The sequence below is a fragment of the Epinephelus lanceolatus genome, chromosome 23, assembly GCF_041903045.1.
Source record: "Epinephelus lanceolatus isolate andai-2023 chromosome 23, ASM4190304v1, whole genome shotgun sequence".
In the NCBI taxonomy this organism is placed as follows: Eukaryota; Metazoa; Chordata; class Actinopteri; order Perciformes; family Serranidae; genus Epinephelus; species Epinephelus lanceolatus.
Genome location: NC_135756.1, coordinates 28,164,001 through 28,188,318, shown reverse-complemented (window position 1 = coordinate 28,188,318; position 24,318 = coordinate 28,164,001). Strand labels below are relative to the sequence as shown.

Below are 24,318 nucleotides of genomic sequence, written 5' to 3'. Positions count from 1 at the left end.
ATGTAAGCAGTAGTTTCTCACATTTGATATACCAAGTAAAACAACATTATATTGCACATTATATGAAATCTTATTGCAATAATGTTTGACATTATTCTGTTTTTTGTAGTTTTCTTTCTTATAATTTAGAGAAGAGGAGCTCCTGTACAGTTTTGGAGAAATTCAAAGCTGAAATCACCTCAAATTATATTATAACGCATTCACAATTTCCTCATATTATAAATTTCACTTAAAAATCTATAATAGGTTACATGTAATTTTTGAAGGATTCCAGTTCAGGGTGACCCTGACTGCATTCATGTCAAACTTCATTTGGTTTTATCCCACAGCATTTGAGAAATTTAAAAGGAAAGTCGCCTCAATGATATTATAATATTCATAATTTCCTCCTATTTATCATAATCCCCCTCTGAATTCATCTGGTGGGAGACTATGACTATCATATGATGGGGTTTGTTTGAAGATTGCATGTTACATTATGGTTTAGTATGGGTTACTATAGTTCAACAGGTTATGCTGTAAATTATGTTGGTGTATAGTGTTTTAAAATATTGTTCCATGTGCTCTTTTTAACTACACGCACCTGCCCCCATACAGATCTGTGCACGACCCTGGGGGTTAAACCTACATCGTTAAAAGCCTGAGGTTATTCTCTTTCTGCACTGTTAAAAATCCACATTTAAAATAATAATAATAATGATAATAAAATCCCCTCATAATCACTGAAATATGTCTGCAACACTATTGAATCCACATCACACTGTGTTGTTTTCACATACGCCTGATCGAATAGTGTGCCTTTTTCCGTGCTGGTTGTTTGAATGCCTGAGCACACTTTCTCTGTTTGCATATTGTTGGTGATTTGCAAATGTCATCACTGAAATCTTCTACTACTTACTGAATCCAGCTAATCAAGTAACTTGCCTCAATGTTCTTCAAAGACATCAGATAAGACGGTGGTGGTCTGCAAATCACTGCTATTACTATGTTGTAAGTCACGCACTTGTAGACTAAACAATTAAAATGACACCTGTAGGGATGCACCGATCCGATATCTGGATCGAATATTGGCCCCGATATCATCAAAATAGATGGATGGGTATCAGAAAATGCAACCTATGATCCTTTCCCTTTAAATCTATTGCAACGCGAGCTACGTCATACGTCATGGAGCAAAGGAGATAATCTGCTGTGTGCACACTATTTCAACTGCTGTTGCACATTTGTTTATTTTTGTTAAAAATTAATAGTTCATCATTGCATTAATCTGTTTCATCTTGTTTCATTTTATCTTAGGAAAGACCTGTGTAGTCATCAATACCTGATGCCTCTAGTCTTTTCTCTTCTACATGTAAAGGTATATAGCTTTCTAGGTCAACCATGGCATCGGATCAGCCACAGCATTGAGATTGGTATCGAAACTGAAAAAGCTGGATTGGTGCATCTCTAGACACCTGGTAGCCTACCATGAGAGTGCAGCATATCAGACTGTCTGCACTTCACATGCAAACACTACTATGTAGTTGCAAAGAAACCAATGTGGATTCTTGCTCTTGTGTCGTAAACTTGACAGACTTCTCTCTAACCATTAGCAGGAAGCAAGTCTGGTTCCTGTAACAACAACAGAGATAACAGAACCAATTTTTTTTTCAACCTGGACCCTATTTTCCGATCTACTTTTGTCTAAATGAGTGATAGGATGTTCAATATTTGACATTTCTCCAGTACGAAGCTCGGGCTGACCTGCCTGCAGCCTGTGAGCGCACACTATATTAAATAATAGGGAATTCAGACAGCGTCAAATGTTAAAATACATCCACTAAAAGTGCTTTTTCTTCACACAGATAGGCTCGTTAGTATAATTATCCGACAACATAACGGAAAGGAGAAACGTCTGTGTTTATCTTTAGCTGGATTCGGACATGTTCCTCTGCCTGTTGCAATTTTAGTATATGTGCTACCCAGTGTTGGGACTAACGCGTTATTAAGTAACGTGTTACAGTAACTACATTACTTTTGCGGTAAAGAGTACTGTAACTAATTACTTTGTCAAAATCAGTAACGCGTTTATCATTACTGCGATTTAAACAGGCTCGTTACTCGTTACTTCACGTGCATAACTCAGGACTACAGTTTCCGTGGTGGACGTGAAGCGCACGTGACGCAGCGACGTGCAAGTGAATGAATGAAAACAACGATGGCGGCAGTCGACAACAGTCCAGGCGTGGGATTTCTCTCGTGGAAATATGCACATTATTTTTCCTTTCTGACGGTAACAGACAAGAGGAATATTGTGGTGACCTGTAATCTATGTGGAGGTTCGAAAACTCTATCCACATCAAAGACTAGCAATTCTAACCTGATGAAACATCTTCAGAAACAACACGCATCTACCAAGCTAGTTGAAAAAGACCCTGAAGGTAACACAGGTGATGCTGCTGTTAACGTTAGCTCCGCTGACGCTAAAGGAGGAGCCACTCCAGCCAAACAGCGAAAACTTGATTTTACAAAGCCTGTTGCACAGTCTATAACCCAGACACAGCTAAACAGACTGATTGCCAGGTATGTTGTGGAAGACATGCAACCTATCTCAATGGTTGAGTCCCCTGCTTTCAGAGAACTGGTTAGCAAAATATCTGTGCGAGGGAGAGACGGTGCTGCGCCAGCACCATGCAGAAAGACGTTTTCCCATTACCTGGATCAAGAATATGCTAACATGGAGTCAGAGCTCAAAAAGACATTTGATGAGTTAGAACATGTCTCCACAACAGCAGACATTTGGACTGCGCATAATAAAAGTTTTCTTGGCGTAACCGCACATTGGATAAATCCACACAACATAAAACGCGAGAAAGCAGCGCTGGCATGCAGGGGATTTAAGGGTTGACATACGTATGACAGTGTTGCAAGTGAGCTGGACAACATAAACTCATCCCATGGCCTATCCTTCAAAATCACAGCAACTGTAACAGACAATGGTTCCAATTTTGTCAAGGCCTTTCAAGTGTACCAGCCACCACCTGAGTCGGACGACTCTGAAGATGGGGAGGATGAGGCGACTTTTGTTTCCATTGGGGATGTGCTGCAGAACGGTGCTGATGATGTTGATGACGTGATTTCTTTACCTCCACATCAGAGATGTGCGTCACACACCTTGAACCTCATCTCTTGCACTGATGTGGATAAGTGGCTGTTGTCAAAACCTGAAACGAAAGCCATTTACAGAAGTGCCACCACAAAATGTGCAGGGCTGTGGAACAAGGCCAGTCGTTCCACAGTGGCCGCTGAGATTGTGGACGACGTTATTGCAAAGAAGCTACTAGTACCTTGCACAACCAGGTGGAACTCGTTCTATGATGCTCTGGAGCGAATTTCTAACACACCTTTGGTGGAGCTGAACACCCTCTCCTCCAAACTACAGTTGAAATGTTTCAATGAAAGGGAACATCAGTGTATCAGAGAGTACTGTGCTGTCATGCAACCACTTACTGTGGCTCTGGACATTCTTCAGGGAGAAGACAATTGTTTTTATGGCACCCTCCTACCCACACTGGAATCATTGATGACCAAGACTCTGGAAATGAAAAATGGTCTGCAAATCCTTGTTGGGCTACCAGATGCAGTTATCCAGGTAAGAGATGTTATTTTCTTTTGTGTTTATTTTTAATTAAATTAATAACTCAATTGCATTTTTATTCATATTGTGCTGTTAGTCTTATGGGTTTATATAGGCTATGTGCGATTGATCTGTAGCATACAAGTGTATGCTGTTACTGTTTGAGATACTTTTATCCCAATAAATAAAATAAATACAACATATAGGCTAGGCCTACATGTTATTCACAAATTAAAATACATTCTATGTAAAACTACGGCATGCTGTTAATGTTTAATGCATTTGTTTTTGAAACAATGCCTACTGTCTCATGCAATAATGTTTTTTTGCACTCTTGTTATGTGTCATTACAGGCAGTCAAAACAAGGTTTGCACGTGTCCTTGGAAGTGAAGATGCTGTCCTGGCTGCTGTGACACTACCAAAATTCAAGCTTTGTTGGTTGCATGACCAGGAGCGGAAGGACCTGGCAAAGGCAAGTCTGCTGGCAGAGTGCTGAAAACTTCTCCCCGAGCAAGAGCAGCAACAACCAGGTACCAGCGCCACCGACACAACACAGCGCCCGGGTTCTAGCAAAGAGGATGAGTTCTTTTCCTTTGCAGAGAATGAGGAGGACACCTATGCCACTGCTGAAGCTGAAGTAGCCGAGTACCTCAAATCTGGAGCAACAGGGATAGACACTCTGAATCAATTTCCAATGATAAAGAAACTCTCTCTTAAACTTAATGCAGCCACTCCCTCCAGTGCCCCAGTAGAAAGGCTCTTTAGCCTGGGAATCCTGATTCTCTCTCCAAAGAGGAACAGGCTGTCAGATCACAAGTTTGAGAAGCTTTTCCTCTTGAGGTACAATCATTGGTTTGAGGGCTAGCAATGTTGATGAGCGTTGATATGATGATGGCATGTGTTTCTCCCAAGGGTGCTCCACAAGGTCAAGCAGGTTAATATTTCCAAGTGAAATTTCCAAGTGTGTAACTTAGACTACTAAAGCACTTTATCCACCATTATTGATTTCATGAGTTGTTTTATTAATCTAAACGGCCAGACTGGAGGAAATACTATTTTTGTTAAACATTAACTATGTTTGTGAGGCTGAAAATACTTTTTTTTAATTATTTATTTAGTTTCTCTTTGTGAGGCTGAAAATACTTTTAAGTTTGCCCATCATTACTGAAGATGAGGTCTCCAGTTGGTGGAGTTTAGCTGTTTTGAGTTAAGGTTACAAAGAACGGATAAACCTCACTGTGTTTATGTTGAAAAAATCTATTGAATCAGTTTTGCACTATTATTGATTCCTACAGCTGCTAAATGGTCTGAGGCACAGTTTAATTTTTGCACTGCCAAAAGTATACTTTCTACCTGTTTCAATGGCTACAATAAATATGCCTAGCAAAAGTTTCAACATACTGTATGTTGTGTTTTGTTGATCCACTGCTTCATCGTAGTGATACTGGGTACAATGATCAAATTTTACAGTTGTTTTATCGAGCACTATGCCACATCAACCCCAAAATAATGTGTGTGCATTTGTAGAGGGTTGGAAACAATAGAAATAAATTAAAACAGTAGGATAAAATAAAAGAGAGGAAAACAGACATTATAATTTTTAATTTATTTTCATTCATTTCATCATTCACTTGCACTCACACTACTACACTGCCATTGCACGTTCAGGTCGCTAGGTGGCGCATTGTGGTAGGATAGGACTTACATGTAAGCAAGCCAGAGGACTGGCAGCCTCCCTGGCTATCCAGTTAGGGAGGCAACACATTAATAAGAGAATTTAGAGTAAAAAAAAAAAATTAAGTTACTTTCCCTAGTAACTAGTTACCTTGAAAGTAACGAGTAACTTAAAGTAACTGAGTTACTTTTGAAAGAAGTAACTAGTAACTGTAACTAGGTTACTAATTTAAAGTAACTTGCCCAACACTGGTGCTACTGAAGTAACACTGCTCCCTCTGTCTCCCCGTCCGCTCTTAAGTTTCAATGAGCTCTGTGTCCGTGTACGTCCGTGTACTCCGTGTTCAAATAAATACAGGCGGTCATCAAATTCAAATGGCTCATCCAGATTCAGTTGGTCAAAATCGGGTAAAAATTTAGCCATGACTACTCCAAACAGAAGAACTCCTCGCGTTTGTAACTTCCTGCAACAACTCAAATCTCGTGAGATGTGAGATTTCAGAGCCAGACTTTAACTCTCTGAGTGTTTTGACTTGCCACAATAAACATGTCTGAATTTTTACCCGATTTTGACCAACTGGATCTGGATGAACTGTATTTATTTGAACACAGAGTACACGGACGTACACGGATGCAGAGCTCATTGAAACTGAGAGGGATGAGGAGAGAGAGGGAGCAGTGTTACTTCCGTAGCACGTATAATACTAGAAAAGCACTCAGAGAGTGCAGACCTCCGCCAAGTAGGTGATATTCCCTCCCCCTCACGCCCCCCCCAACGTTAGCTAATCGCTAATGTTGGCTAACGTTAGGTAATCGCTAACGTTTAGCTAACGTTAGGTAATCGCTAACATTTGTCAATCGCTAACGTTATGCTACCTTTTCTAACACAGGAATAAACACACCTGTAGGAAAGAAATAGGCAACGTTGCCGTTTATGGCTGTTTAAAAATGTGCTGGCTATAGTACCAGCTGAAGATGTCTTAAATGTAATCGCTAATGTTAGCTAATCGCTAACGTTGGCTAACTTTCACTAACCGCTAATGTAATGTCAATCACTAACGTTACGTGCATGACCAAAACATCAAGTTGGGGGGCAGTTTTAATCAACAGCAGCGTCTTGTACATACTGTGTCACTGAGTCAGGAAAACCCCCATTCAGTCAGACGATACACTTTATGTATTCCAGATGAGCCCAAGTAGGCCTACTCGCCACTGCCAACCGGTGGCGCACGTCTGGTCATGGAATGAGTCTATTGTAAAACTCGGTGAATACAGAGTGCTATTTAGAGTTATTTTATTATTTTATCCACTTTACTTCAACCGATCACCACCAAAATGTTATCATCTGTCCCTTGTCCCATTATCCACCTTTCCTGAAAATTTCATCAAAATCCGTTCATAACTTTTTGAGTTATTTTGCAGACAATCAGACCAACTCCGGCAAAAACATAACCTCTTGGCGGAGGTAAAAATTGCAACAGGCAGAGGAGCATGTCCGAATCCAGCTAAGCACAGACATTCATTTCTCCTTTCCGTTATGTTGTCGGATAATTATACTAACAATCCGAGCCTATCCGCGTGAAAAAAAAAGCACTTTTAGTGGATCTATTTTGACGTTGTTTGATGCTGTCTGAGTGCCCTATTATTTAATATAGCATGCGCTCATGGGCTGCAGGCAGGTCAGCCTGAGCTTTGTACTGGAGAAATGTCAAATACTGAACATCCTATCACTCATTTAGACAAAAGTAGATTGGAAAATAGGGCAAATGCTGTGAACACATGCTTGAATCTAACACATAGTGAGTCAAATTGTCTGTGTAGTTTCCACAGGAAAACCACAGCATGCACTTTTATCATGTTTCTTCTTCACAACTGATGGCCTCGTCTTCAAAGTCTTAAATATGTGATCCTGATAAACTTGAAACAGGCTTAATGCTACATATGCCTGTCCTGCAACTCCATCAATAGCAATTCCTTGTATTTAATGTACTGTCCAAGTCCAAGTCACCTTTACCAGTGACCCTTTCCTCTTGTGAAACAGTAGGTGTAGCGATCACTAAATGGCTGTGGGGATATGCACATTGTTTTGTCCTCTGCGCCAACTTGTCATCAAATTGAACATACATTGTTTTTAAAGAAAATATCACCATATGTATGTGTCCCTCTGCCACATACCCCATTAATAGGTCCAGCGATCACATCCACGTTTTTATTTAATATTACACTTGCATTTTCTCAAGGAAGCAGCTTTTCAACTTAACATGTAACACACACTTTAGTATGATGTTTCCCTGCTTTCTTATTCCTATTAATTCTTGAGATGTTTTCAGTAATGGCTCCAGATTATGATTACTAACTTGAGCATTTGTTGGAAGTGTGTACAAAGATAAACTGTCTTCACAAGTTTCATGCATTTTAACAAATCTACGTCACTTGTTTACAGTGGTGTTCCTTTTCAATGTGTCCTTTCTCACGCAGTGCAAACACAGCATCATTCTGCCTAACAGTGTTTAGCTGACTATTTTAAATACGTTACACCACACGTTAACATCTACTTCGTCAACATACAATGGCTTCCCTTTTACTGGAGGCAACTGGAGAAAAATCTCCCACAGCGACCATACTTCCATTACCGAATGGAGGGAAAACATTAAACACCACTTTGTTAGATCTTACGTGATCTGCAAAAAATATATGACATCAGTTTAAGATCAATCATGGATATTTCATCAACTATTCAAATTTGCAGATTACTTTGGCATGCAAACTATTGATCTTGTCCCCACCCAAAGCTATTTAAAGTAATTTCATGTCTTTGCCATTGCTTGATCTATTTTGAACAGTTGAAGCATATCATTTGCACAGCAATTCAAGTCGGAGCAGTTAACAAAACACAAATGTCCTCAGGTTAATGACACAGTGTCAGCAATAACCTTGATGCCTCATATCGTAGCGCTCTAATTAAACAGCTCATTCCTGTCCCTGCACCATTATTAAAACAGGAAACTGGACCATACTTTTACCACAAATCTTGTCTAAGCGCCATTGTCCTGTCAGATTTTTCGATCTCTGGCAATCTCATAATATCATCAAATGAATGGGCCTCCCAAAATTAGTTGGAATTGTCATCTTCAATGTTTTTCTGCACTGTTTGGTTCCAAAATTTAATACATTTGAACATCAGACCCAGACCTCATTTTTCTAATGCAAGCTCCATTTTAATGTGTACATTCAATACTTAAGCACATTTAATATCATGAAATTACTTTTGATATTCAAGTACAATAAATATCAGATCCTTTAAGACTTTTATTCAAGTATAATTCTAACTGAGTAAATTGAGCTTCTACCAAAGTCATTTTCTGTTAAAATATCTGTTCATTTACTTTTAAGTATGGCTTTCAGGTACTTCACCACTTCCATCACTGATGACTGATATACGGAATCACACACTAGCCAGACCCTGTTACACAAAGTGTGTCAGTACGCACACTGGGATTTAATATTCAGCCCTGGACCGGGGGGACAGAGCAAGACATGAACTTATTCTGAAATACTGAAGTACTGAAAATACAGAGAAGTAGGTGTATTTCAGGGGACATTTGAAATCAATATCTGCTATCCTAATGTGTTTAACTGTAAAAAAAAAAAGACAACAGAAGACTATTGGTATCATGTGGGAGTTTAAGGAATGAGGAAGGAATGGAATGGGAAAAAACAAACACAAAAGGGACATATACTTTCACACCCACAGTCCATATCTCATATCCTTTTACATGCTCAGGGTCAGAAACACAAAAGTGTGCTCTGTAATCGAAAACTGACACAGTCAGGGCAGATAAGGCCACAACTTAACACACTTTGATGCCTATCTCCTTCACCTGATCCCATCATAAAGTGATGGCCATTGTGGAAGCACCTGAGCATACATTCATCGTATGTAGGTCTTCCAACAGGACCATTACTGAAAGCTGATCAATGACAGATGGAGTTGATGAATAAATTTGTCAGAAAATGAGTCAGTTGGAGTCTTCTTTGTTTAAGTGAATATCTTTGAGGGTTTTTGACTATTGGTGAGTCAAAACAATATACAGTACAGACACAACCCAGTATACAAATGCCTGTCCTACTTCAAATATACCCATCTAAGCATATCATGATGAATTTGATGCCAAATACCTTTGTACTTTTACTTAGTACATTAAGTTTTCAATGCATGATTTCATAAACTGAAAATATGATTTTAACTGTACGTAAATCTTTTTCAGGTTTTTCAAGTTTCAGCTAACCTCAGGCAAGTTCATTTAATGAACTCCAAAGTACAATATTACTCTCTGAAATGTAGTGGAGCAGAATTAGTTAGTGGCAACTTTTAATTTAAAACTTCAAATATATTTAGTTTAAGCATATCACATGTCTTACCTTAGCAGAGAGTCAAAACGTAGTGTGATCCTGCTCTTTATTGTCTGACTTCCTGGTGATGAATCTGAGGGTGGGGACCACAGACAGCCCTGCAGCATGAATATCTGTCACAGTTAACATCACTGTGGAAGCCTTAAAATTTTCATTACTTTCTCACTGTACTTCCAGTCTCATAGGATTTTCTGATAGATTATATGCTTGTGAAGTATGGACAATTTAAAATGTCTAAATTAAAAGGAAATACAGTACACTTTGTTATATGTGTATTTTTAATGTATACATTAAAGACATATTTCACAGCTGGAGATAGTGGGGTTTTTTTTCATAAAACTGGGCTGTTTATGCAGTAGAAAGACACAATAACTTTGAAATTGGTGCTACATACCAGAGAAAACAGAGGAAAAGGACTACTGTGGCAAGAGGTAGAAAACCCACAACTACCAGAATGCACTGCACCACACCGGACCAACAAATGATCCCGCTGGTGGGTGACTTAATGCCAGTTGAAAACAGAAAGCAATATGGTGGCAGGCTAGAACCAAACAATTTGTTGTATAACAGTTAAACATGAAGTTAAAATATGTTTCTGAAAACATTTTATATTTGATCAGCATTGCCTAGTTTTACTGTTTGGATTTCGGTCTGAGTTTGAGAGAGAGGTAGATGCAGGTCTCTGTTGATCCACATTCAAAAGTACAATATGAAGTTCGTGCAACAACCCTAGAGCCTGTGAAAACTGTGTCATCCAGCATATTATAGTTGGGAGATGAGCCAGGAACTCTGGGCACTGGCAAGATGGACAACGTATTCTCATAGAGCAGTTTGTATGACATCCTATCAAAAAGTTTGTATAATATGCTACAACTTTGTTCCCCATGAATGACGTTATATCCTTAAAGGGATAGTTTGACATTTTGGCAAATTTGCCTATTGCCGTAATCCCTATAGTCATATGGGTAGGTACATTACCTTTAATTGTCAGTGCCTGCTGTTCTGAGATCGGTGGAGCAGAGCTGCCCGCTGCTTAGCGCACAGAATGGAGGTGAACGGTACAGCCCCTTCTCTCCCTCAAAACTAATTAAATACGGAACTTCCGGTATGGCGTCAGGGCTAGTGGCAGGGTAGAAGCAGAGCTCCCAGACAGGTCTATCAATTCCCCAAATATATCCAGTTCAATACGGTTTGAAGTTTATGAATAAACATGGACGGGGATACAACAAGAAAGACGAGAGGCAAATCATCCCAGAAATCAGAAAGAAGAGGAGGAGTGGAGCACCGAAGCTAAAGAGGTGTTAAGCCAAGTCTTTCATACCCAAGAAAACCTCCAAGCAAAACTACTCGACCTTGAAGCACGCTCGAGAAGAAACAACATACGGTTATACGGGATCCCCGAGGATTCAGAGGGAGACAACATGCAGGAGTTTATCGACAATTTCATCAAGTCAGAGTTGTCTCTCCCCGACACTGAACTTGGCATACAATGCTGCCACTGGGCACTTGGCCCCAAACCACCACAAAACGCTAACCCCCGTTCAATTGTGATTTATTTCCTGGAATACAAGACTAAAGAGTTGGTGCTCCGCTCTGCCTGGAAGAAAAGAGAAGTTCATCTGAACGGGAATAGAGTGTATTTCGACCAGGACTACCCCGTGGAGACGCAGAGGAAGAGGAAGGCATATGCGCCTATAAGAAAGCTGCTGAAAGAAAAGGGCCTCCGCTTCCAGACTCCACCACCGGCAAAACTCCGCGTATTTTTCGACAGTGGCCCCATCATTTATAACAGTGCAGCTGAGGCAAGGGAGGATCTGAGGAAGAGGGGCTTGATGGCGGAGAGCAGCGGTGATGAAGATCACACCACTACAACACCTCTGGAAAAGCTGAAAAAAATCTCCTGGGAGACGGTGAACAGGAAAACGTCACGGAACTGAGATACATATCAAGAGAGAACCCAACGAAAGCTTCAGGAATACCGCCAGGACACCGGAGACACAGTCTGACCTCTCCTTAGGGTAAATTAGCATATGACTGAACTCCCCCCCGTGATAAGACTAACTTTCACAAATGAACAGACCGAAAATAATTACATACGGGTGGAGAAACAAACTGAACATTTATTGCTGTTTTAGTATCTGGTATTGAAACAAATAGATATTGTTACCTGATTGGGATGTTAAGTTAAAGCCCACACAGTTCAAGTAATAGACCTTAATGTCTGGGGCTTTTAAAAAAATATTGCCCTAACGAACAGGTGCACTGAATTGTATCAGTATAGATATATATCAGCCTGCACTGGGAAGGCCCTTCAAAGAACGAAGGCTTCCCTTCCCAACTGAGGTCTCATTTAAGAAAGAAACCTCAACTATGGAAGTCGGTCTTTCTGAGTGTATGTTCTTGTTTTTTTTGTTTGATGTTACTGTACATAGTTATGTTAAAATGTTGAGGTCCCCATGGGTTTGCATTGAGATGATGTCGACAGTAGATGATGACAAATGTCTCAACAGGAATATAGAGTAATCTCACTTAATGTTAATGGGTTACAAAATCCAATAAAAAGAAGCAAGCTAATAGCCAAGATGAAAAGAGAAAATCAACACATAATTTTCTGGCAAGAAACTCACCTGGTAAGAGCTGAACACGAAAAATTGAAAAACTTTAGAAATACTTTTTACTCTTCTTATACTAAAAGCCACGCAAGGGGAGTTGCAATATTGATTTCGAACAAAGTGGCGTTTCAGTTCTCTTCACAAATTGTTGATAAAGAGGGACGTTATGTCCTGGTGAAAGGGACTCTCGACTCTAAGGAAGTTACATTATTTAATATTTACAGACCGCCAGGACTAGACAAAATGCTAATTAAAAAAATATTCGATATAATGGCTACAGAGGTTTCTGGCACTCTTATATGTGGAGGGGACTGGAATGTACAGCTGCATACCACCTTAGACTCCACAAACCCCACAAAAAGAATGAACCCAGAGTCAATATATGTAAGAAAAATGCTTAAAGAGATGGGTTTGACTGATATATGAAGGGAATTCAACCCCTCAGTGAAACAGTTTACTTTCTTCTCCCATCCCCATGCTGTTCACTCGAGGATTGATTATTTTTTTATGTTCAACTCAGAGAGGCATAGAATTATAGATTGCAGTATAGGGGTTAAAGATGTATCTGACCTTGCTGGAGTGTGTTTGAGGCTTCATTTGGATGTTCAACCCAAGAACACTGTTTGGAGACTTAATACAAGCCTTCTGAATGACCATCGATGTGAAGAATATATCAAAAAGGAAATTGCAGAATACCTGGAATTTAACAATAATGAGGACATATCACCAAGTGTTCTATGGGACGCTGCTAAAGCGGTACTGAGAGGAAAAATTATAATATGGTCCTCAATAAAAAAAAAAAAAGAAATGCAGAAACAATTGAATGATCTGTCAAACAAACTTAGAACACTGGAACAAAAGCATGCGGAGCTAAATGAGTCCGAAGTATTAGAACAAATTAAAGTAACAAAACAGAAATTACATAAAATACTTCACAAACAAGTGGAGACCAAACTTAAATATATTAAACAAAAGGTACTATGAAACAGGGCATAGAGCTAAAAAAAATGCTGGCATGGAAACTGCGCAGACAACAAACTGAGAGGTCAATTTTTAAAATAAAAAATCCCAACACCAATGCAATGTGCTATACACTAGATGAAATACAACAGTCTTTTGAAAAATACTACAAAGAATTATACTCTCAACCCAAAGCAGCAGAACTTTCAACCTTTCAAAAAACTTCTTGGAATCACTTGATTTACCATCGATAGGTGTAGAACAAAACAAACAGGTAATGCAGGAAATCACAAAAGCAGAAATAGAGAGTGCCATATCCAGACAGAAAACAAACAAGGTAGTGGGAGGAGATGGTTTTCCAGCAGAATGGTACAAGTCATTTAGAGACTCTCTGATACCCATTCTTCAAAAATGTTTCAACGATGTTCTTGCAGGGGGAGAGACCCCAATTTCTTGGAAACAGGCTATAATATCTGTGATCCCAAAAACAGGTAAGGACAGGACGGATTGCAGCTCTTACAGACCTATCTCAGTTTTAAATATAGATTACAGGTTATTTGCCTCAATAATGGCAAAAAGGTTAGAGAACATCATTCCTCAATTGATAGACGCAGACCAAGCGGGATTTATTAAAAACAGACAGACGCAGGATAATGTAAGACGTGCTCTCTACTTGGTTGAAAACATGAATAAAAATAAGTCAAAGTCTCTGGCAATCAGCCTAGACGCAGAAAAGGCTTTCGATTCAGTACGATGGGACTTCTTATATTTGGTTCTACAACGTTTTGGCTTCAGGGAGGAATTCATAGGATGTATCAAATCCTTATATGACTCACCAACAGCTCAGATTAAATTGAATGGCAGTCTATCAGGAGTAATTACTCTAGAAAGGGGTTGCCGTCAAGGCTGTCCCTTAAGTCCCACCTTTTTCGCAATATTCATAGAGCCACTTGCTCAGATAATTAGGGAAGATGTTGAAATAACAGGAATCTCAATCAACGAGACTGAGCATAAAATATGTCTGTACGCAGATGACGTTTTTGTGACCCTCTCCAACCCAGAATCCAGCCTCCCTAAACTTATGTCATGCCTTGAACAGTTTGGTTTTTATTCAGGATATAAGTTGAACATACATAAAACCCAAATCCTTTCCTATAACTATTCACCAGATGAGAACACGTGTAAAAAGTACAATTTTAAATGGAAAGCCAACATGATCAAATACCTCGGTATCAATATACCAAAGAAACTGATTAATATCTATAAAGAAAATTATGACACTGCTACAAAGGAAATAAAAACTGATATGGACAGGTGGGCACCCCTAACACTAAATATGTATAATCGAATAGAGATTATAAAGATGAACGTTCTCCCACGATTGCTGTTCCTTTTTCAGTCCCTACCAGTAGAGATACCAATGAAACAGTTCAATGAATGGAATCGATTAATTTCCAGGTTTATATGGAAAGGTCAGAAGCCTAGGGTGCGCTTTAAAACGCTACAGTTAGCAAAAGAAGAGGGGGGAATGTCTCTTCCCTGCTTAGAAGATTACTTCAAAGCAGCACAATTAAGATACCTAGTCTGCTGGTGCAATAATAAATATGATGCAAAATGGAAAGACATAGAATTAAGTCAGTTGGATACCCCCCTTCAATCCATACTGGGAGATAAAATGTCTAAATCCATACATTCAGATAAGTTAAGCTATTGGACCATGGTCCCCCTCAATATTTGGTTTAAAGAATGTAAAAATCTAAAACTGGAGGGAAATACTCGTTTGTTAAGATGGGTGGCATACGATAAAGATTTTATGCCAGCAAAGCTAGATTCAAAATTTAAGCAATGGGTTTGGAAAGGCATAACATCATACTGTGTGATCTCAAACAACAGAGGCTTGGAAAGTTTTCAATATTTTAAAGACACTTACGGCTTGGACAAACGGGATTATTACAGATATTTGCAGCTTAGACATCATTTTGATAAAAATATTAAAACAACTGAGGAAATAGAATCGAGTATTATTAACATCTTTAGAGATGCTTATAAGGGTAACACTCACAAAAGACTGGTATCAAGAATATATTCATGTTTACAATCCGCAAAGAACCATTCAACCTTATATGTTAAAACCAAATGGGAGAAGGAATCAAACATAACTCTAACAGAGGAAGAATGGTTAAATATATGCAAAATACAATCCTCCACCTCCAGCTCTGGCCAATGGCGAGAGTTTGCTTGGAAGAACATTATTAGATTCTTTATTACTCTAAGAATAAAATATTTACAGAATGGTAGACCAGAATGTGGGATTTGCTGGAGACAATGTAACAACTTAATGGCTGATCATTTCCACATATTTTGGAATTGCCCAGCGATACAAACCTATTGGCTAGAGATAGTATTACAAATAAAATTAATACTGGGTCTTGAGATCGATCATAGTTTTGGCACTATATATTTAGGTAATATACCACCCGAATTAAGTGCTCAGGACAAGTATCTTCTTAAGATATTGCTTGTAGCTAGTAAAAAAGCATTGACTAAGAAATGGCTAGATAAGGACCCACCAACAATAGGAGAGTGGAGAGACATGGAGAAACTGGCCTTTTCTTTAAGACTTAACAAAGAGAAATTCCGTAGGTATTGGTCAAAATGGTCATTATACATGTAACAGGGTATTGCCTCTATTTTCACCCTTGTCTTTACACATGTGGTCTAATTGTACCACCATATTTAAATTGTTTTTATATATGCTGTATACCCAGTGAATATATAATTGTATTTTATTTTATATTTATTTATTTATTGTATTTTATTTTGTTGTACCCTGGACTGAGTTGCTCAAAGGGCTTACACTAGAGTTGCAAGCAGATCTGTAAGAAAAAGGTGACAAGACATTGGACATTTTAAATTTCTGTGAATGCCAACAATAACTGAGATTGGGATGTTTTGGACTCAGTCCCCACCAAATTGATGCCGGGTCCATGATTCCTTTGTATAAATCTCCATCTTTACAGGACTACTGAGAAAAGTAACCCTTAACATATTTGACTACTGATAACACAAGAATTGTATTGTATTACCCATGGTGACCTGTCTGTTAGATTTATGTTCCTTTATAACAAAAATCTAAAAATAAAGTAAAAAAAAAAAAATAAATAAATAAAACTAATTAAATACACCATCAAATTACTCCAAAATGCTCTTGTGGACAACTTGCAGCTTACACATTCACCACGCTATGAAATAATAATGTAATATTACGATATTATGTTTAGTGCAGTTACTCCCGTCATTAAAACAACAAGTTTGTTGAGAAGAAGCCAGAATATACAGAGGAAGATTTACAGGTTTTGGAAGAAGAGAGAGCAAGAAGAGAGGTTGAGGCTGCAGAGCAACCAGGGGCTGAGGGGAGACCCAGAGCCGGTGGTGTAAATGTGGGGCTTACTGGCCACTTTATTAGGTACACCTGTGCAATGTAAATATAGAGTACGCCTCAAAATAATCACCGGAACATGGGGAGAACATGCTAACTCCACACTCATAAATCAACACAACTCCTGAAGGAACAACAACATAAAATGTTCCCTAGCAGTCTGTTTATTCCCAGCAATGAGAAGTAATGCCAGTCACTTTACTATATGCTCTGGGCAAGCACTTATCCATAACATAACCACAACAACATTTGCATTTTAGCCTTACTTACCATGCTTGGGTTGTAGGCTAATGTTACTCAACATGGAGGTAACGTTACAGCAGAGAGATCGCTGAGCAAAATCACAACGATCACTTACCACGTCTGCTTGTTTAGTGATGCCGACAGATGGTATGGCAGTGTCTCTCAAGAAAGGAGTTTGAACCATTCCTGAGCTTCTGTGCTCCATCCTTTCAGCGTAGTCCTCCGGTAAAAAATGGCAGGAGCACACAAACATTTTCCGGACCATTTCCACAGGCACGTTGGGGTCGATGTCCAGCACAAATAGCCATTGTTTCATCCTGTCCGTACTTTTGGTTGGAACTACGTGAAACTTCACTTTGCTCCATGTCTTCGGCTTGTTACCACAACCTTTTACAATACATGTGTAAACCATGATTTACAAAAACATAAAACTTTCCTCAAACCTTCTGGTGCATCCAGCTGACGATACCGCAAATGGCTACAAGCAATAACAACGGCACTAGGCCCATTTCCACCACAGGATCTTCGGGGTAATTTTACGGGGCCGGGGCCGTTGGTGCGTGTCTCCACTGCAGTTGGGAATGGAGTTCCGGAACTTTTACAGGGGCTAAACAAGTCCCTGCCTTGGAGTAGGTACTCAGAACGGCCCCGAAAAACTCCTGGCTGGGGCTTGGGGTTTACCTGGTGCTGATTGGATATACTCAAGACGGGATGTGACGTCAACAGAAAGCGGCAAAATAGCCGGCATTTTTAAAACTCAGCAGACGAAGGTTAGCTCGTTCATAGCTTCAGTAACTCAATAAATGGTCCGAGAAAAAAATATTTTTTCCAGCAGATATCTTAGTTACAACATGATTGAGCTAGCAAAGCAGTTTTGTGTCGCTATGTGTGGTATTTATTCAGTTTAGAAAGAAAGCATCAGTGGCTGCCGCTGACAGGGACAGCTCACAACAGCAGCAAAGCTAACATCAGGACGTCATCTGTTTAAAGCCTCCCGTTGTTGGATACGACATGAAACTACTCCAGTTAGCTCAATCATGTTTGAACTAAGACATCTGCTGGAAAAAAATTTTTTACGGACCGTTTATTGAGTTACTGAGTATTACAGACACCGCTAAGGACTAACAACTAATGGCGTCCCTACGCCCCTATGTCGCCCCAGTCAAAATGGTCACACAACGATTACGTCACATCCAGAGCCCGGTTACTTTATAGGAACCTTCCTCCTACTCTGCTCTCTCAGTGGAGACACGGTGGTTGAGAGGGCCGAGCGAGAGGACGTTCCTGTAGTAGTTCCTGACCCCCAAATAGTACCAGGAACTTCTTCAGTGGAAACGGGCCTACTGTCTCAGCTGCGCACTGTGTCACTCCGCCCAGTGGTTTACTCAAGAAAGTAGTTCCGAGTATTTGCTTCATGTGTCGTAATGTTACCTAATTATACATTATTATTTCATAGCGTGGGGAATGCGCAAGCCATGTGTTTTCCACTAGAGCGTTTTGGAGTCATTTGATGGTGTATTTGATTAGTTTTGAGGGAGAGAAGGGGCTGTACCATTCACCTCCATTTCAGCGGGCAGCTCTGCTCCACCGATCTCAGAACTGCAGGCACTGACAATTAAAGATAATGTACCTGCCCATATGACTATAGGGATTACAGAACGTACGCAGAACGGACTCCGCGGAGGTCCGTGCGGACTCAAAGTGGACGTCCGCAAGCCCTGTGTGCGAAAGCTCAGATTTTTTGACCGCGCGGACTCCGCTCCGTGCACCAGTGACTGCACGGCATGTATTTTTCACATCCCGGAGATTTTTCACAGACATTTTTACAGAAAACTACAATGCCGAACTGCGCATGACTGCGGACATTTCTTGCGGAGTCTGCTCCGCCTATAGTACGCCTGAGTATGTTCGGGCCTTAATGGCAGATGGCGCCCCAGACTAACGTCCAAGAACACAAAATTGAATCCACAAAGTATCTCCATACTCCTCATCCGTAGTGATCCAAGTGTGCTGCAGCCCTGACATAAAAAGTTGTTTCGAAAAACGCCTGTAGCTCTGACTGCTTCTCTGTGCTCTGCGTTCACGTGTGCACGCTCGCACGAGACCAGCGAAAGCATGAGCTTTGCTCACCCGTGTTTACATCACGTGACACGTGCACCGCAGGGGGAGACAACAGTAACCACAGTAGCTAAAAGGTAATCTGCACTACGGTCTTTTAGCAAAGGACAGCCCAACATGTCTGAAGACTTTGAAATTGGACGGAACTCAGGGTACTGGACTAAGCAGCCGCTGCAGCTCATGAGCCTAACCCTCAGCCAGCCGCAGAATACCGGAGTCAAGCACTGGAAACCTGGTGGTGTAGTTGTTTCAAATGCAAAGCAATGCCAACGGATGAGGAAGGTCTTTGCTGCTCAGACTGGGAATTGGCGATACCTGCATTTGAGAATCTGGACATCGGTACTGACGAGACTGAGCGCACACACGTGAGCGCGGTGCACAGAGAAGCAGTCAGAGCTACAGGCTACAGTGAGGCTAAAAACAGAGTTCATATGACGTTTTTCGAAACAACTTTTTCTGTCGGGGCTGCAGCACACTTGGATCACTATGGATGAGCAGCATGGAGATACTTTGTGGATTCAATTTTGTGTTCTTAGACGTAAGTCTGGGGCGCCATCTGCCATTAGGTGTGCTAGCTGCTCCCCCCGCCGATCTCTGCAAGGGATGTGAGGACTCTAAAACTTCACCAGGGCCTCCATCGGCATATGGGTGAGTAGATAATGGCTGAATTTTCATTTTTGGGTGCACTATCCCTTTAACGTACAGTTATGTAGTTAATGTAAAGTTATGGAGGTTAGGTTTTAGGGGGGAAAAATGGTGAGGACATTCTGTAAAATGAATCCAAGTTCAGAGAGGTCCGAACACATGACTCCAGGGAAAAGTCCCAGGTGAAAGTCTGGCTTTTTGTGACCCATCCACCATCCCAACCTGCCTCCTTACAAATGCTTGAGACTGCATCCTTATTACTGCCATCAGCGCATTAGTCACGTGATCGCAGCCTTTCAAAATACCTGGGATATGTACGAATTTGGGTGCATTGCTTTTCGTCTGAAAATATCCGGAAAAAGTTTAGCATTGTTATGATACAAAGCCGGTTGAAAATCTGCAAAGTATTCCTTTGAGGGAATACTTCACCCCCCAAATGACCATTTGTATTTTGATTGCTCACCCTGTGTTACACTGAATTTGTGAAAAAAAGAACAACTTTGTTTTCCTTGTATGCCTCGACTGAACGAAGAATCCAAAAACAGAAAAACATCTTGATGAACTGAAGTCATAGTTCAGGTTTACAAAGAGAAGAACTATATCAAAACATCGGTTTTCAAAATCTCACACAACTGGTGCAGTATAATTCAAGTCTCATGTATCCAGTTCCTCCCAAACAGACAGCCCTTTCCAATGGGAAACTGAACTAAAAGTGAAGTTTATCTATCCTTTTTTCAAAGAACAGACTCCATTGACAAAAACAATAATTTTACTTCAGTGAACATGTGAACCTGCTGGTCTACCACTGCCGCAATCGGTTGTTTGTGTTATTGTGTGAGTTTAGGAATCTTTAAAACACCAAAGCTTGGTTTCCAACCAGCAGCAGGAGCAGTCTGCAGCCTTAAGTGTGCTGTATTTCACACTGCTGCAGGCAGATTCCCTCCTCCAGCCCCACCCTGAAAAAACATGACTTGTATTTTAATAATTTATTGAGTCTTTCAAATTCTTTCAGATTATATACAATATGTTTTCATTTTTCAATTTGGGCATTTACATTTAAGCATTTCTACTTTCCAAATTTTACTCTTAATTTTCAAATACTCAATTTACAATATTAGTTTGTCATTTCAATGTCCAATTTCTGTTTTTCAGGGTTTTTGTTTTTCTTTTTAACATCTACCGGTGGCCTTATTATTCTGAGCACTGAAATACAATAAAAGATTGATGTTTTCTGTCTTTGTTTTCTATTTTTCCTTTCAATTTTAATTTGGGCTAATTCGGGCTAAAATAATACTCCAACTGGGGATATCGTCAAGCGGTGAAAGGAGCACTTTGAGGTTGCTGAGTTAGTCAAAAAGCTCCCCAGCGGCAAGACGCCGGGTGTCGATGAGATTCGCCCTGAGATGCTGAAGGCTCTGGACACTATTGGGCTGTCAGCTGACACACCTTTTCAGTGTTGGGTATGGTGCCTGAGGAGTGGCAGATTGGGATGGTGGTTCCCATTTTCAAAAAAGGAGACCGGAGGGTGTGCTTCAACTATCGGGGTATCACACTGCTCAGCCTCCCGCAAAAAGTTTACTCCAGGGTGCTGGAAAGGAGGCTCCAACAGATTGTCGAACCTTGGATTTTTGAGGAGCAATGTGGATTTTGTCCTGGCCGTGGAACAGTGGACCAGCTCTTTACCCTTGAGAGGCTGCTGGAGGTGTCGTGGGAGTCGCCCATCCAGTCTAAATGTGTTTTGTGGACTTAGAGAAGGCTTTCGATTGCATCCCTTGGGGAGTCTTGTGGGGGGTACTGCGGGACTACGGGGTACGCTCACTGTTACAAGCCATCCAGTCCCTGTATGACACAAGTGAGAACTCCGTCCACACATTCAGCGCAAAGTTAAACACGTTCTCGGTGGGTGTTGGCCTCCGTCAGGGTTGTCCCTTGTTACCGATTATGTTTGTGACAGTCACAGCCAGATCTTGAGGCACAGCCAGGGGGAGAAAGGGGTGCAGTTTGGGAACCTCCAGCATGCACTGGTGCGGTTGCAGCCAAGTGTAAAGCAGTCAGAGAGTCAGCACCTCCAAATCTGAGGCCATGGTTCTCTGTCGCAAACCAGTTGATTACTGCCTCAAGCGAAGGAGTTCAAGTATCTTGTTCATAAATGAGCGAGATGGATCAGCGGTTTGGTGCAGCCTCTGCAGTGTTGCAGGCAGTGCACTGGACTGTCGTGGTGAAAAGGGAGCTGAGCTGGAAGGCAAAGCATTTGATTTACTGGTCCATCTATGTCCCAACCCTCACCCTCTGGTCATGAACTCTGACTAGTGACAGAAAGAATGAGATCGTGGATACAAGCGACCAAAATTAGTTTGATTCGTGGGGTGGCTGGGCTCAGCCTTAGAGATAGGGTAAGGAGGTCGGACATCCAAAGGGAGCTCGGTGTAGTGCAGCTGCTCCTTCATGTTCAAAGGGGTCAGTTGAGGTAGCTGGGGCATCTGATCAGGATTCTTCCTGGGCACCTCCTGTTAGAGGTTTTCTGGACACGATTAGAAGAATATATACAATATCTATTAACCCCTAAAGGGAAATTCAGTCTTTTCACGCTGTTGTCATGTACACACAGGCCTGAATACACACACATGCACAAACAGGACCTATACATGCATTACATGGAGAGAGGTTAGAGTGGGTGGGCTGCCCATGGACAGGCACCCTGAGCAGTTGGGGGTTTGGTGCCTTGATCAAGGGTACCTCAGCAGTGCCTAGGAAGCAAACTGGCACCACTCCAGCTACCAATCTACACTCCATATTTGGTCCGCATGGGGACTTGAGCGGCGACCCTCTGATTCCCAACTGAAGTCCCTATGGACTAAGTTACTGCTTTCCTATATATCTCATCTGGCCTGGGAACGCCTTGGGATCCTCCCAGGAGGTGCTGGAAAGCTTTGCTGCTGAGAGGGGCATCTGGAGGACTCTCCTCAACCTGCTCCCCCCGAGACGCAGATGAAAATGGATGGATGGATGGATGGATGACACACAACCTCCCCTGTTTCAAATGTGTGTGTGTTCCTCATACCCTTACCAAAGACCCTCAGTATTTTCACAAACTGATGAGAGAAGTTAGACAACAACTCTAACTAATTTCCCCTGATTAATCATGACAAATCACAGTGGAGGTTAAAGTTAATGATTCAGTAGGAATATTAAGCTTTGAACACAACAAAAATGATGACAGTAACACACATGGATATTTTTTAGAGTCAAAAGTCATATTTAAAGAGTAATTTATCGTCCAACTGAAATCGCATTTAGTCATCTCTTCAGTGCCCAACATTTTGTGGCCATGACTTGGCTTTTCAAAATACTACATTTGTGATCTATTTGTTAAAATTTATGTCTTCAGTAGGAATGAATGGGAACCAGTAGGTTGGTCTTGTCACAAAGGTTTAGAACAATGCCAGCCTTAACCTTTAACTATAGAAGCTGCTGCTGTCAGTTAGTCAAGATGCAGGATTAAGAGAGAAAATACTTTAAACTCAAATAAGATTTACTTGCAGTGAAGACATTACTGATATTAGGGTCCCCCTTCAAGCAGTCCCACCAAAGTCAGGTTCTCACCTTCATGTTTCGTAGCAGAATAATTAAGACAGACACAACCAGCAAGAGGAAGATGATGCTGAACTCTCTTTTACAAGCTCTGGCCTTCATGGTTGACGATCAGTCTTTATCTCAGGCTGCCAGATAGAACTGTGACCACTTCTTCTGGTGCCTGATGAAATACAACAAAAAAGGAGGAGGGGCAAGCGACGCCTTGCTATTGTAAGGAACATTGCTTGCTAAAACTTGAACTCCTTACAAAATCCTTAATTCATTCAATCATAAGAAGTAAACAAAATCCAGCCACTCCAGAAATTCCTTTGATTGATCAACCATTAAGCAAGACCACAACCAAAGACCACAGCCTCTCTTTCTTGTAGTTGAAAGGCCCTGACACACCAAGCCGTTGGTCGGTTAAAGTTGGGCTGTTGGTGAACATCCGCCACCCTCGTCCCCTTGTTGGCGTCCGTTGGCTTTTTTTTGGGCCAATTCAACATGTTGAATCTGCAAATGGAGCCTGTTGGTGAATGAAATACCTCTTATTGGCAGTTCAGCTCAGTGCACGAGAAGACAAATAGAAGTGCGTAAAGTAAACCAAGAGCTAAAGCCAAGAGGGAGTGACACCAAAACTAACTTGTTCAGAAACTGTGTTTGGAACCATTTCAACTTTGGGTTATTTTAAAGTATGTCCTCACCATGTTTTTGTTCCCTAATCTTAACCATTATAACCTCACTTGACCAAACCTAACTTCTGTAACTGTACCTAAACTTTTTAACTTTAGGTAAAGGGCATAACATCATTTGTGGGACAGTAATTAACAGGAGGTGTTAATAACTGGTGTTCTGAGAGACTGGGCATGTCCCATTGGTAGGAGGCCCTGGGGCAGACCTTGAACACGCTGGAGGGATTACATATCTCATATATTCCTGGGAATGCATTGGGGTCCCCAAGGAGGAGTTGGAAGGTGTTGCTGGGGAGATCGACGTCTGGGGTGCTTTGCTTAGCCTGCTGCCC

General features: G+C 40.9%; 1 protein-coding gene across 12 annotated transcripts in view; it reads right to left on the bottom strand.

Moving 5' to 3' along the window:
- LOC117249124 (NXPE family member 3-like) overlaps positions 1-24,318 on the bottom strand; it is a 41,192-nt gene that overhangs the window by 12,790 nt on the left and 4,084 nt on the right. For 5 of the 12 annotated variants that reach the window (XM_078165167.1, XM_078165166.1, XM_078165175.1 and 2 more), the window contains exon 2: positions 9,714-9,802. The exons of 1 other annotated variant lie outside the window; for it this stretch is intronic. The gene's annotated coding sequence lies outside the window, so the exon portion shown is untranslated. Of the gene's footprint in view, positions 1-9,713; positions 9,818-23,324; positions 23,753-24,318 lie in introns of those variants that run through there. 6 more of the 12 variants (XM_078165171.1, XM_078165173.1, XM_078165170.1 and 3 more) reach the window with 4 other exon arrangements.